General features: G+C 33.9%; 1 long non-coding RNA gene across 1 annotated transcript in view; it reads left to right on the top strand.

The window, feature by feature from the left end:
* LOC137650590 (uncharacterized) overlaps window positions 1-11,485 on the top strand; it is a 329,968-nt gene extending 318,483 nt beyond the window's left edge. Inside the window, exon 3 of the long non-coding RNA XR_011045995.1 lies at window positions 11,244-11,485. This is a non-coding gene — a long non-coding RNA (uncharacterized lncRNA). The remainder of the gene's footprint in view (window positions 1-11,243) is intronic.
* The last annotated feature ends 4,899 nt before the right edge of the window (window positions 11,486-16,384 follow it).

Raw genomic sequence — 16,384 nt, 5'->3', positions numbered from 1 at the left:
ATATATATATATATATCTATATATATATATATATATATATATATATATATATATATATATATATATATATATATATATATATATACATATACATACATACGTACATGTATGCATACAGTTTCCATATCTATCATAGAGAATATGTAGATGTATATGTGTTTTATAGAGAGGTCATTGGCCTTTTTAAGAGAACTATGGCAGCCATAAATTATTGTGCGAGAAGACTGAACTCTCATAAATTGACGTGTCTTAAGTCGTACAGTATATTTTTTATCACAGTGGAGATTTCCACAAATCTTTAAATATCAGTATATTGGCAGATCAACATTGTGTTACTTGCTCAGAACGAGTGTCATTTGTACTTGAGCACTCACAGAAAAATATGGTATTCGCTGAAGAATAACTGTAAAAATTGTATTTACGAACCTTTTGTAATAAAGTGAAAAAACGTATGTTCCGATGCCCCATTATCCGTCGACACGGGACGTAAATGGTATCTGCTGAGAGGATAAATTTGTTTGCATATTCTGTGAGCTAAGCTGTACTTTGAGCCGGTGAAATTAAAGTTCAAAATGCATAGGTATACAAGGTTTAGCAGAACAGAGGTTGCAACAAGTGGAGGGTGAATTTATGAAATATAGTTTGGATATCATGGCTCTAAGTGAAACACGTTGTAAGGGGATTGGTGCGGAAACTTTAGACCAAGGCAACATATATATATATATATATATATATATATATATATATATATATATATATATATATATATATGTATACACACATATATATATATATATATATATATATATATATATATATATATATATATATATATATATATATATATATATATATATATATATATATATATATATATTCAGGAAGAACAAATGGACTTGGAAGAGAAGGGATAGGAATGATGATGACACAAAGTGCAGAAAAGGTATTAGCTGAGTGAAAATCTGTAAATAGTAGATTGTTACTTGCAAAGTTCAAATCAAAGTATTACAATATAAGTATTATAGTTTTCTATGGACCAACAAATGATTCCCTCGAAGAAAAGATAGATGAATACTATGAAGAACTACAGAGTGTAATAGATGAGTCCTAGAGAGATATATGAAAACTGTGATTGGTGACTTCAATGCTAAAGTTGGAAGGAATAATCAAGGTATAGAGAATGTGATGGGTGTCGAGAGTCTTGGTGAAGTTGCAAATGAAAATGCTGCACATTTCATAAGTTTCTGTTCAGCCAACAATCTTGTCATTGGATGCAATCTTTTTCGTCAAAAGAACATCGACAAGTATACATGGACTTCACTGTGTGGCAATTACAAAAATCTAATCCATCACATTACCATTAATAGAGAGAAAGAGGACTCTGAGAAAGGTTGGAAGCTATAGAAGTGCAGATCACCAGCTCCTCATTGCCAAACTGAAATTAAAACTGAAAGCACCCAACAGAAAGGTAGATAGAAGAAGAGCACAGAGAAGCATTTGCAATTGAATGTGGGAATCGCTTTTCAGTCATAGAGAGTTTAAGAGACGAAGAACAGACAGTTAATAAATAATGGTGTGATATTAAGAACATAATATTATATCAGTCATTTGGTAGTGAAGTCTTGGGACACGCAGTTACAAGGAGAAAGCCATGGATATCAAATGATACTTGGGATATTACAAAAAGGAGGCAAAATCAGAAATAGATTGTTGAAAGTTTTCGAGGAAGTAATGAAAATTGCAAGGTACAGCATGCTAAGTATTCCAGTATTGATAGGGAGGTAAAAAGTAAAGATAGTAGTGATTGAAGAGAATATTTAGACAGTAAAACACATGAGGCTGACAAAGCTGTGAATATAGGAAGTGGCTATGGTGTAAGAATTACTCAGAATATCTATGGGACCAAAGAAGAAGAAGCATATACCCATCAAAAAGGGATATGGATATTTTATAACAGAAAATGAAGAAATACAACGTTGGATGGATCACTTTAGAGAGGTTATGAAAAGCAGATATGAAGGGAATAATTGGATTAATATACTTGAAGCTGATGAAGACCTTGATGTGCCAATGAATGAATTCAGTGTGTTTGAAGTCGAAGCTATCCTCAAAACACTAAAGAGATGGAAAGCCCCTTGATACGATGGAATAACTGCTGAGATGATACTGTGCTAAAATTAATGTAGAGCGTGGCATGAAGAGGCAAAACCTGATGAATGGGAGGTATGAGTGTTGGGGAAAATGGCAAAAGAGGGACACATGACTGATTGCAATAATTACAGAGGCATCACTGTTACGTCAGTTGTTATGAAAATATGTAGTATGCTTATTATAAAGAGACTGGAGAGTAAGATCGATGAAAAGCTGGGATGAACAAGCAGGACTTAGAAAAGATAGAAGTTGCCCTGACTAAATTTTCATTTTGAGACATATGGTACAGCAATGCGTAGAATATGGAAATCCACTTTTGATGGCCTTTGTGGATAAGGAAAAAGCCTTTGATAGCGTGCACCGACCAATCTTGTGAAGAGTCCTGGATTATTATGATATTACTCTTAAATATGTAAATTTTATTAAATTTCTTCATGATCAGAGCATGTGCAAAGTTAATGTTAATGGAGCCTTATCAAGTGATTTTCCAGTGGACAGTGGAGTACTGCAAGGGAATGTGTTGTCACCTAAGTTGTTCATCCACCTCATTGATTTTGTAATGAGTAGAACAATTGGAGATGGTGGAGAAGGATTGGACTGGATTTGTGATAGGAATTCAGCTGACCTGGAGTATGCTGATGATGCTGTCCTTTTTAGCAAACCACCACAGGATTTTCAATGCTTCCTTACCAGAATGCATGATATATCACACGAGGTTGGACTGAAGATGAATAGAAGAAAGACAGAGATGATGAGAACGGAGTATGTAATGGAAGATAAAATATCATTGGAAGGGGAAAGGATTAATGAGTTAGAATTACTTAAGTATTTAGGAACTATGATCTCCAATACAGGGTCAATAGAATTAGACTTTAGTGTAAGACTGAAAAAAGCAAATTAGACAATGGCTAGGTTAAGTAAAATTTTGAAATCAAATCACCTGTAATTACATATAAAAATCAGTTTAGTGAGATCAGTGTTACTCTATGGACATGAATCATATTATGACAATGAAAAAATCTCCAATAGATATATTAGATTTGAGAGCAAAGAACTCGTAGAGATTAGAAATGAAACCATAAGTGATTACTCTAGTGCCATATATGGATGAGAACATGATGAGGGGTAGATGGAGATAGTTTGAGCATGCTCTTTGCACTCGCCAAGAGATTCCACAAGGCACCAGAAGAGTTGGAAGACCCAGGCCTATATGGTTGAGGACTATGAAGCGCGAAGTAGATGATGAATGGAGAAGTATTGAATTAAAAGCTCATGATAGAAACGACTGGCAAAATCTAACCGAGGTCCTTTGCGTCAATAGGCGTAGGAGGAGGTGATGATGAAGATTATATATATATATATATATATATATATATATATATATATATATATATATATATATATATATATATATATATATATATATATATAATGTGTAGAGTTCATTTGGACGCACTACTGAGGAACATTCTTTGTATGAAGAGCAGTACAATGCCATAGAGACTTAACTTCTATACATATCTTCAGCATCCAAGCCCCTTCTCTAACCAAGCTAGAACCAGGGAGGCCCAGACAATGGTCGCTGATGACTCGACTGGTAGACATAAAGGCTGCCCTAAACCCTCCCCTGATCATTAGCTTACAAAGATATTAAGGTTGCAGATACGAGAAATTATTGAGCTTGAGGGGTGCTCGAATACCCCAGTCGAGTTTTGAATAACTGTTGGTAAAACGCCTGAACGCACATACCTCTTAATTTGCAATTTTTCTAGTGCTTGTAATACTCGTATTGAGATACTACCGCTATGAAGTTATGGGGTTCTTTGACTGGCCAGACAGTACTACATTAGATCCTTCTCTCTAGTTATGGTTCATATTGCCTTTGCCTACACATACACCGAAAATCTGGCCTATTCTCTTCACATATTCTACTCTGTCCTCATACATCTGACAACACTGTGACTACCAAACAATTCTTCTCTTAAGGGGTTAACTACTTTACTGTTATTGTTCAGTGGCCCTTTCCTCTTGGTAAGGGTAGAAGATACTCTCTGGCTATGGTAAGCAGGTCTTCTAGGAGAAGGACACTCCAAAATCAAACCATTGTCCTTTAGTCTTGGGTTGTGGCATAGTTTCTGTACCATGGCCTTTCGCTTTCTTGAGGATACACTCGGGCACACTATTCTATCTTATCTCTCTCCTGTTTTCTTAAAGTTTTTATAGTTTATTTGGGAGATATTTATTTTGATGTTATTGTTCTTAGAGTATTCTAGTTTTCCTTATTTCCTTTCCTCACTGAGCTATTTTCCCTATTGGCTCCCCTGTGCTTGTAGTATCCTGCTTTTCCAACTGGGGTTTTAGCTTAGCAAATAATAATGATAATAATATTACTTAATTGATAGCCTCGTACAAAGATCCCTTGTTTCAGGTCTTGAGGTTCGTATGATTGGTCTTACTTAAATACTGTTGTTGACTATATTTGTCAAGAGACCTTTGTGTTTCATTTTAAATAGATTGGCGTTGATGGATAGTATCTTCTATTTTAATGAATTTTTACCGAAAGATTATTATTATTATTATTATTATTATTATTATTATTATTATTAGCCAAGCTACAATCCTAGTTGGAAAAGCAAGATTCTATAAGCCCAAGGGCTCCAATAGGGAAAATAGCCCAGTGAGGAAAGGATATAGGGAATAAATAAATGATGAGAACAAATTAACAATAAATCATTATAAAAACAGTAACGACGTCAAAAAAGATATTTCGTTTATAAACTATAAAAAGACTTTTCAGCCTGTTCAACATAAAAATATTTGCTGCAACTTTGAACTTTTGTGGTTCTACTGATTCAACTACCCGATTAGGAAGATCATTCCACAACTGGGTCACAGCTGGAATAAAACTTCTAGAATACTGTGTAGTATTGAGCTTCATGATGGAGAAGGCCTGGCTATTAGAATTAAGTGCCTGTCTAGTATTACGAACAGGATAGAATTGTCTAGGGAGCTCTGAATGCAAAGGATGGACAGAGTTATGAAAAATCTTATGCAACATGCATAATGAACTGGTTGAACAACGGTGCCAAAGGTTAATATCTAGATCAAGAATAATAAATTTAATAGACCGTAAGTTTCTGTCCAACAAGTTAAGTATATATAATTAGTGGGGGTTTATGTGCTGCCTTGTGACTACATGAGTGTATTCTCTTCAGTGTACTTTTTATATGGTAAATTATATACATGAAGGGTATAACGTTTTTTTTTTTTTTTTTTTTTTTTTTTTTTTTTTTTTTTTTTTTTTTTTTTTTTTACTTGAAAACATGCTTTTAACTTATGCAAATAATGCTACTTTCTTTACATCAATCCCATCTCTTGAGGCCAAACTTGCGGTTCCTGAATCTCTTAAAGATTACCGAAACCTGATTCACTGTGCAAATTATGGATGATGCAGTTACACCACTCTCAAACTTTAAATATGTCTAGGAAACCGGATCCTCTGTACTTGAATGTTTTCATAGACAGTGAATTACATTTAACTCATTTTAGATTTGGGGGTCCATCTTGATAGGCAATTAGCTTTTGAATGATATGCCAGGGATATATCTCCTTCAATTGCCTAAAAACTGTGGACTGATTTAGTCATACAATTGGAAACCTGTTCTTTTAGCATATTTTGTATATTGATCTTCTGTATGGTCTTCAACAGCGGACTCTTCTCGTAACTTGGAGAAACGCTTGCAGTCAATGAAATTCCATATTCCTTATCATAGCAGTCTCTTAATACCAATATTCAATTAGCCTTTTGTGGTTCTAAGATTCTTCATTCATTGCGTTCTTATGTTCCCAGATTATAACATCCATTAAGTCGTACACAGTTAACTGGCGTCGCTAAAATCGAAGATTTTGAGATGGTATGTATTCACCCTCGTCTGTTTATTTGTGAGCAAATTTATACAGAATTAGAGCACCGGTTTTGACCAAACTTGGTAGATATGTTAGGTATAACCTATTCCGGCTGATAAGTTTGTTTATTTATTTATTTTTATATTTATTCATTTGGTAGCTTGAGAGCAACTTTAAACAAAAACTAATGTACCGATTTTGGCCAAACTTGGTAGATATGTTAGGTATAAGCCAAGGACGAATCTGTAACATTTTGGATAAATGACATCAAAGTGTAAGTATGCAACAGTACTTTGAAAATAATTGCAATGTTGATGTTTTGTTTGTGAAGACCATTACACAATAACTACAGAACCAATTTCAACGAAACTTGGTAGACATATGGGGTATGACCTATAGACAAATCATATTAGATTTTGAATAAAATTCATCGAATTAAAAGTACGCATTAGAGTTAAGAGGAAAATAACACTGCTTGGCTTGGCGAAGGTATGCTCTCTACTTAGGTCTTTACTAGTTCTAACGGTTTTGTCTTCTCTTCTGTAATACTCAAAAATACAAAGCTTAGTGAAAGTTCTGCTCTAGCTGTGCTAAAGTTGTAGAATGATCTTGCTAATTTGATAATTGAATCTTAGAAGCTTCGGAAGTTCAGACTTACCGTAGTTCAAATGCCTTTGGTTGAGCAGGTTAGTTAGTTTACATGCTATTCATTTATTCAGAATGTCTGTTCAATACACATTACTTTATCATCTATTTTCGTTGTTTATTCTTTATTTCTCAATTTCTATCTTGTAATTTGCCACTTTCCTTTTGGAAACATTTGGGTTTATATCTTTCTGTGTCTCCAGTTATTTTTGGAGTTGGTGATAGTAATGATATGTATATGTATATGTATGTTTATATATGCATATATATATATATATATATATATATATATATATATATATATATATATATATATATATATATATATATATATATTTATATATAACCATGATTTTTCTTTTACTTTTGAATATGATAACCTTTGAGTTCTCTAAATCTCTAGAAATAAGGTTGTTAGTCCAACGCCATTCTCCACCTTAGCTGCAATACTCCATACTTGTATGATTACCAGGTAAACAGACACGTGTGCACGCATACAAATCATATATACACACACATTCTTTAAAGGCAGTATGCCTCATACATCTAGACTACCTCTAACTTCCTCTCACTTTGTTAACAGTAGAGTACATTTTTTTTTTTATACCCCTTCACCATAATCTATCGGGAACTCTCCAGCTCACCATCTCTTTTCGTCTCAATACTTCTGTTAATCTGGATCTAAATCGATTGGGTGATGTGACGTCAAGGACACTGAGATGGAACGTCTATCTGTCATTGATATGGTTAATATTTTCGATCTTACAAGAAGAGGTAAAGAGATTAGGTGGAGCGAAGAAGGAAGACGGGTTGTTGGGACCCAAAGCTGAAGTTCTTTTTCGGGCTGACTCTCCTTTATGAAAGTGATGTGCTGTTGGTTAAATTGGACTCTAAATAAAAGTGGTCCCTGGGACTAAAATAAAAAGAAAAGGCTAAAGTATTGAAATGAATCATTTACCCGTTGAGATACTACCGCTAGGGAGTTATGGGGTCCTTTGACTGGCTAGACAGTACTAGTTTGGATCTTTATCTCGGGTTACGGTTCATTTTCCTTTTGCCTACACACACATCGAATAGTCTGGCTTATTCTTTAGATATTCTCCTCTTTCCTCATACACCTGACAACACTGAGATTACCTAATAATTCTTCTTCACCAAGGGGTTACTACACTCTAATTGTTCAATGGGGCCATTTCCTCTTGGTAAGGGTAGAAGGGACTCGATCGCTATGGTAAGCAGCTCTTCTAGGAGAAGGGCACTCCAAAATCAAACCATTGTTTTCTAGTCTTGGATAGTGCCATAGCCTCTGTACCATGGTCTTCCACTGTCTTGGATTAGAGTTCTCTTGCTTGAGGGTACACTCGGGCACACTATTCTATCTTGTTTCTCTTTTTCTTGTTTTGTGAAAGCTTTTATAGTTTATATAAGAGATATTTATTTTAATGTCATTATTCTGAAAATAATTAATTTTTCCTCGTTTCCTTTCCTCACTGGGCTATTTTCCTTGTTGGGGTCCCTGGGCATATAGCATCCTGCTTTTCTAACTAGGGTTGTAGCTCAGCAATTTGAATTTATTCAATTTATTCAATTTATTTGTGTAATTTAAAGTGACGAAGATTGGGAAGGCAAAAGTGAGGAGATAAGAGATGGTGAAAATGTTTTTTAGAGTTTTGAGACGGAGGAAGGGAAGATATGGAAGATAAAAGTACAAAAAAAAAAAAAAAAAATCGTTGAAACGGAAAATCCTAAACGTCTAATGAGATATAAAGTGATGAAAGATATAAGTGAATTGGGGTAGCACATATGAGGAATCAGAAGAAATACTAATAAACTATCATTTTAGATAAATAAATCTGTTAATGCCCTGGTCTTTTACTCGGTTTGAAGAAGAATTAGGAGATTTACTTCCTCGTTTCGTTGTGCGTTCATATTTATTTGAATTAGTCCCATCAATCAAATAAGTTCTGAATTATAGCAAGGCTCCTTATTGATGTTCGTAAAATGATTACGTAAACGTGAAGAGAAGCTGATTAGCCAAATGCAAATGAAGTTATATCCTTTTAAATTACGTGAGAGAATTCAATCATCAAAATTAATAGATATGTGATAATTTCCTGAAAGAAATGAGAAATCCCGAATGAACATCAATGAAAAGGCATTTGCATATTCAAATGTGTATCCATATTCATACAAGAATGAAACCTTCATTGAAGTTATATCTATGCACATATTCGAGATCTATTTTTGGATGCTATTCCTCTGTGCTAATTTAGTCTAATCAATCTTGGTGTTGGAACTCGTATAACATCACACATGTGTAAATTATGTTTATGGGAACAGATATATTTATATAAAAGATTGTTATTGATAAAAATAAAATGAAACAAGATTGTTATTGATAAAAATAAAATGAAACAAGATAATGTTATGTAATAACTTGGTGTAATTTTACTAAATGAAATATAACTGGAAAATCTCTTAGTGATTATCTGGTTTCATCAAAAACTTTTTAAAGGTTAAAGGTGTCTGGTTTCAGTTCCAGTTCCATCAGAATAGATGCTCACCAGAACGTCAGCCGGGCAAGCCCAACCCCCCCACTGTGGTGCCCTACCACAGCAGTAGCCTCCCCAGTAAACAGCTTAAACTCACGGCCCTGGGTGGGGATCGATCTCTTGTTATAAGTTGGAAATTGATTGATTTGAGGTTTTCTGGCATCCTAACTTCTAAGTTCATTGATGCCGATGTGTTGATTTCGAATTTAAAGTACAAACCTGAATTCATCAACATTGTGTACTACAGAATGTATATATATATACAGTATATATATATATATATATATATATATATATATATATATATATATATATATATATATATATATGTATATATATATATATATATATATATATATATATATATATATATATGTGTGTGTGTGTGTGTGCGTGTGTGTATATGAATAAGTATCTATCTATCTATATATATATATATATATATATATATATATATATATATGTATATATGTATACATATATATATATATATATATATATATATATATATATATATATATATATATGTATATATGTATACACACACACACACATATATATATATATATATATATATATATATATATATATATATATATATATATATATACATATATATGTATGTATGTATGTATATATATACCTATATATATATATATATATATATATATATATATATATATATATATATATATATATGTATGTACGTATGTATCTGTACACACACATATATATATATATATATATATATATATATATATATATATATATATATATATATATATATATATGTTTATTAATATTATATATATATATATATGTATGTATATATTTATTTGTTTATATATATAAATAAATATATATAAAATATATGTATATATATATGTGTGTATATATGTATATATATATATATGTATATATATATATTTATTTATTTATTTATTTCCCCTGATGCCCCACTTGCATAAGTTTAGTTTTATAATTGATAAGTCTAGCACTTATCATATATGAATTGGTCCCCGTTGGTATAGGTTAGCCATAGTTAGAGTGTATTAATGTCATCAATGATTTAAATCTCAATATTTGAAAGTACGAGAATTAACCTCCTCCCTTTAAATGAATAAGCATGTATTAGTGGAAAAAATCTTTATAGCTGTCATAAAAAGTCATACATTTCAAACTTAGGCAATGGTTACTTAATCATATCTTAACTCTAATCACAGATAGGATCCCTTATCAGAAATAATTCCTGGATATCAAGAATATCCATATACCTTCGAGGAGTGCCCATCAGCTGCTCGTTTAGCCCCAAATGCACGAACTGTTCTTTATCACTCTATTTGCAGACAGACACTAGTTTCCAGGTTATTAAAAATCTTATAATTGAATGTAGCAATAATAATAATAATAATAATAATAATAATAATAATAATAATAATAATAATAATAATAATAATTATATTATGATTTTATTATAGATGACAAATATAATATTACCAAAGAAAATAATGTTAACATTAATGGTAATGAAAAAATATTAATAATAATAACATGAACCAAAGACCTTCAATAAATTTGAATATGATGAAATATTTCCTCTGTTTTTGTTTACGTAAACAGGAAGGAATCACAGATACCAAAGGCGCACCTGGATATCCATCGGACATTCATATAATTTAATCTAAATCTTATCGTGATTGATTATGCTTTCGCTTCAAATTATCCCCAGAGGAAAGCGTGATTAGGAAATTAGCTTTATTAAAAGTAGAATAATTATTTCAAACTGTTTTGAGAGGGTTTCTCTGGCAGAATTGTTGTTGATATTGGAAAACAGGAAATTCAATTTTTCATAACCGTAACAATGTCAATATGCCAAAAAACATTATCATTTAGCGGTTAATATTTCGTATAATTTTTTATATTATTAAAAAAAAACGTTATTTTAAAGTCCTCCGAAATGTTGAGTGACTTTTCTCTTTATTTCCATAGGTATGGACACACCTGTCAAGATGGCGGCTCTAAAGGCAAAGAATGTGAGGACTTTTTGTGTTGATAAAAGACTTGATAATTAACTGGTTGTTAATTTTGCTTTACGACGTTATCAATTTTATTTCTTTTTAATGACCTTTACCATGCTATTATAGTGGTTATTTTGGCAACCTTTACTGCAAATACTACCGCAAAGTGCAAATGAATATTATTATTACAGTATGATATTTTAGTGTACGCGACCTGGCAAAAATGACGGCTAAATATTCCGATAGATTTGCACAAACAAATATAATCAACCTTACCCTTCCTGTCCTCAACCCGTTGTTTCGGCAGTTTATGGGAGATTGTGGTTTCCAAAAGTACCTCTCCCCCAACCCGAGGGACTGGGAGAGACCATGTGGTCATACGTTTGACAATGCAGCTCAAAGTGGCAGGAAAGAAATATATATATATATATATATATATATATATATATATATATATATATATATATATATATATATATATATATATATATATATATATATATATATATATTTGAAGCTAGAAATTGCTACTCATTATATTGTGGAGGATTCTGTGTTAAACTACTCTCTACAACGTATTTAAGCATTACATTTGAAATCTCCTTCAGAGATTTTCTTCCTTATTACTGAGACAGTGGCATAGTAGGGATACTTCCTGGAGTGATAACTGTGACCTTGTGCGTTTAAAGTTAATTAATGAAATGTAAAACTTATTCAATCGAAACCCATTTCTTCTGATAATTTCCATTTGGTCAGTTATAAGCAAATTCATTCTAGGGGCACCACACTTCCATCTGGGCCATATCAATAGACGAATTCTATCACTTGTGGACTCCAAAATATTTATAATCAAGATGTTTTTTTTTTTGGGGGGGGGGGGGGTGGGGGGGGGGCAGAACTACACATTGTTGGGACTGCATTCATAAACACGTTTGTAATCCATTAGGTCTATAATCACAGATTAATACTTTAAAAAAGTGCCACAAACAATGTTTTTTTTTTTCCAACATGCGTCCATGGAGGTGGTATTTGTAAAAGAAATCATTTCAAGCACACAACATTTCTCTATGTGTTTTATTTGTAAAGGATTTATTTTTCTATAGGGTCCACACTTTGTTTGGGATTTTAGGAATTAGTTGTTTTAGGTGTATCTACTTTCCATGTGGGTTGTATATGAAAAAGAAGTTGGCTGTGCTTAAGCTTGTCCCCACAGAGAGAAAGCCAGTTCTCATTACCTACTGAAGCATGTGTTTACGTGTGAATTAGCTGCTATTTAGGTAGCTATTAGCATTATCAAAAGAATTGAAGATAAGCAATGGTGTAAATTTGTCATCTATTGTGATTCGGGAAGTGCCACAGAAACCATAAAATTTTGTGTAAACAAATGTTTTTTAAGAGTATCACAGTTCCTTGACGGTTGTATCGTAAACTTATGCTTTAGGTACCACATTATTGAAAACGTCCCTCATTGGCAAGCAGGTTTTCTTAATGCTATTTAACTTTAATAACATATTTACTTCTCAGGTTTTAATTGAATATTCTTTTAATCTTTATTTATATTAAACGATATTGATGTCAGAATGCCAGAGAACTTCAAACAATCAGTCAACCATACCCGCTCAATCTCGATATTTTTTCGTAGTGCCTGCAACCTCAACATCCTTGTGAGTTAAGGATGAGTGTTTTGCAGGAGCTTGGAGGCCGACCTGTTGAGTCATCAACAGCCATTGCATGATCAAAGGCTGATCGCATGTATACATTTATAAAGTAGTAAGTTGGCCACTCGTTGAGATGCTACTTCTAGAGTCTAGAGAGTTATTGTTTTTTTTTTTTTTTTTTTTTTTTTTTTTTTTTTTTTTTTGACTGGCCAAATAGTACTATATTCGGTCCCTCTCTGTTTACGGCTCATTTTCCCTTCCCAACACACACCGAATAGTCTGGAAAATTCTTTACACATTTCCTCTTTCCTCGTACATTTGACAACACTAGCATAACCGAAATATTCTTCTTCACTCAAGGGTTAACTACTGAACTGTAATTGTTCGGTGATTACTTTCCCTTTGGTAAGAGTAGAAGAGAGACTATACTCATGGTTTTTTTTAATGAGGCGCTTTTGCACTGACTTGCAGAGGTGCCCTTTTAGCTCGGAAAGTTTCCTGCTATCTGATTGGTTAAAATTATCTTGTCCAACCAATCAGCGAACAGGAAACTTTTCCGAGCTAAAATGGCACCCGTGCGAGTCGGTGCAAATCTGCCTGACTAAAAAGAATTGACAATAGCTATGGTAAGCAGCTCTTCTAGGAGAAGGACACTCCAAAATCAAACAATTGTTTTCTAGTCTTAGTTAGTGCCATAGCCTTTGGTGCTTCCACTGTCTTGGGTTAAGAGTTCTCTTGCTTGATGCACACTGTTTCCTCATTTCCTTTCCTCACTGGGCTATTTTTACTGTTGGAGACCTGGAGCTTGTATAATTCTGCTTTTCCAACTAGGTTGTAGCTTAGCTAGTAATGATAATAATATTTGGTCAGTCTCTAAGGCATTGTCACTGTGCATTGATTCTGCCATTCATGAGCGACCATTAAATCATAAACTTATCAAATTTAATCTTATTTTTTACGGGCACCATTGTATTGATAGATGATTTCTGTCCTCTTTTTTTGAGGATTGTAATCCTGGATAAATTATTTCCAAGGCATTACTCTATTTTTCGTTTTTTTTTTTTTTTTTTTTTTTTTTTTATATAATTGGTGAAGGTAGTAAGAATTCGCAAACCAATTACTTTCATGTATTTTATTTTTTATTTTATTTTTTTAGGGAAATCCCTCTTCATTGGGCATTGTATTCTCTAATAGATTCTTTTCATGACGCAACTTCGCTTAGTAATGACTTTTTGAGTTATTGAAGAATTGCACAACGATTTTATCGTTGATTTCATAGCATGATATTCATGGTTTAAGTTTTTGATATCGTTAAGATTATTTCATAATTGTAACGCAAACGTCCTCAAATGGCTCTTTTCAACATTCGTCACCCAGAGCATTTTTCACTTAATTTAAAATAGTATCGGACGATATTTATGTATTTTACTTTAATTCCTTTTCTCATGTGCATCTTACACCTTTCTAACAGGGGAAAGTTTTTTTCAATTGAATTAATTAACTTTTTTTGTATTTATGTTTGTATATGCATTCAAATTACAATTAAGTCTGCTACCTACCATTGTTGTTGTTGAAGATTGCCTGGCCCTTTTGGCCAGACACGGGCTCTTGCAATCTTGCAGCCCGTAGGTGTTTTGGTAGGATTTAATGGGATAGGTAGTTGGGATGAGGGATATTCTGCAACATTTATTTTAGGATATTGGGATAGGTTTTGGGTTATGATGGGTTGTTTTTAAGAAAGAAGTAGGTGACTGTGGGAAGGGGATTAACTTCCCAAGCACCCACTGGCTCCAGTCTTAGTTAGAGAAAAAGAATTATAGTAGTAAGTCCCTATAAGTAGGAGAGCTCGGGAAGGAGTTGAAAAGTTTTATTTGGAGATATTGATATAGGTGAAGTAAAAAAGTACTTCATAGTGGTTTAAGCTTGAGTTGTGAGGTGGAGGGATAGTGTGAGATTTCAGCTGAGTGAGAGAGAGAGCTGAAAGAAGGGAATTGTAGCAGTTTTAGTAGTAGAGATAGGATGGAATAAAAAATTCCTGTACCTGTAAATCTAGAAAAAAAAAAGTAAAAATAAAAAGTTACTTATGATTTGATTTATTGAGACTTCTATCAAAGGTGATTGGGAGGGATGCCTGACCTGAGAAGAGACAGATTGGGGGTGAAAAAGATGCTGGATACCAAAATGACAGCCACCGGCTCCGTTCCCATCTTCAGCGTTGAAGAAAGGACGAGAAGGCAAAACTGTCTCCTTATAAGGAGTACGAGTTATTGCCCTCATCCGCCAGCTCCCGCTCTGATTCCAGCAAGGGAGATTAGCTGAGAGGAGAGAAAGTATGTTGGAAGTCAAAAAGACCGGCGACGACTCCGACCCCATTCTCAAGCCAAAAACAGGACGGGAAGACAAAACTGTCTCCTTATAAGGAGTACGAGTTATTGCCCTCATCCGCCAGCTCCCGCTCTGATTCCAGCAAGGGAGATTAGCTGAGAGGAGAGAAAGTATGTTGGAAGTCAAAAAGACCGGCGACGACTCCGACCCCATTCTCAAGCCAAAAACAGGACGGGAAGACAAAACTGTCTCCTTATAAGGAGTACGAGTTGTTGCCCTCAGCCGCCAACAATCGTTCTGCTCCCAACATAGAAGTTAAAGGGGGATAAGAAGGTTTCTCTTTAATTGCCGCTTAGATTACCGAATGGCGTTGTTGCAACGTAATCTCGGTGGAGGGTAGCTGCGGAGAAAGGCTGAGAGGGTATTATGATTGTCGATTATGTGTTTGACAATTGCTGTTGCAGTTGCAGGATTGTTGGGATTAAGATCCTGCCGAAGTAGGCTTGTTTCCTGACATTGCTGTAGATAGTGCTGTAGAGGTTCTTCTGTGTCTTGATTACAGTACTTGCATTGTCTTATTGGTCTATGCTGTGCTGCTGGGTCTTCGCCATTATCTAAGATAATTTGCCAGCTGCATAGATATTCCAGTCGCAGTCTGCAGAGGATAACTGCATCCTGGCGGGTGTTTGTCTTGCAATTGGGTGTGATAGTATGTTTGACGCTTCAATATACCACTTTGCAGATCTTGATCCATCTAGGAAGGCTTGCTTTACTTCACTTGTCTTTTGGATGTTGCAGTAGGCAGCCATTTGATTCTTGGTTTTTAATGAAGGTTGCAGAGTAATGCTAATGGTTTGGCACATTAAGGCTGACTTGGCCAGGTGATCGGTCTCGTCGTTGCCAGAGATTCCGGTATGGCTTGGAATCCCATTCAAGGTTACTTGCCCAGCAAGGGGTTGTTTCAGTAGCTATGTGAGAGAGAGAGAGAGAGAGAGAGAGAGAGAGAGAGAGAGAGAGAGAGAGAGAGAGAGAGATTTGGTCTTGAAATTTGAATTCACAGTGGCATTAACCAACTAAAATAATTTTGATAAAATTATTTCCATGGAATGTAGATACGTTTTTTGGATCA

This window comes from Palaemon carinicauda, chromosome 12 (assembly GCF_036898095.1).
Source record: "Palaemon carinicauda isolate YSFRI2023 chromosome 12, ASM3689809v2, whole genome shotgun sequence".
NCBI lineage: Eukaryota > Metazoa > Arthropoda > Malacostraca > Decapoda > Palaemonidae > Palaemon > Palaemon carinicauda.
The sequence above is the reverse complement of the archived record's forward strand: the minus strand, read 5'-3'. Positions and strand labels throughout refer to the sequence as shown.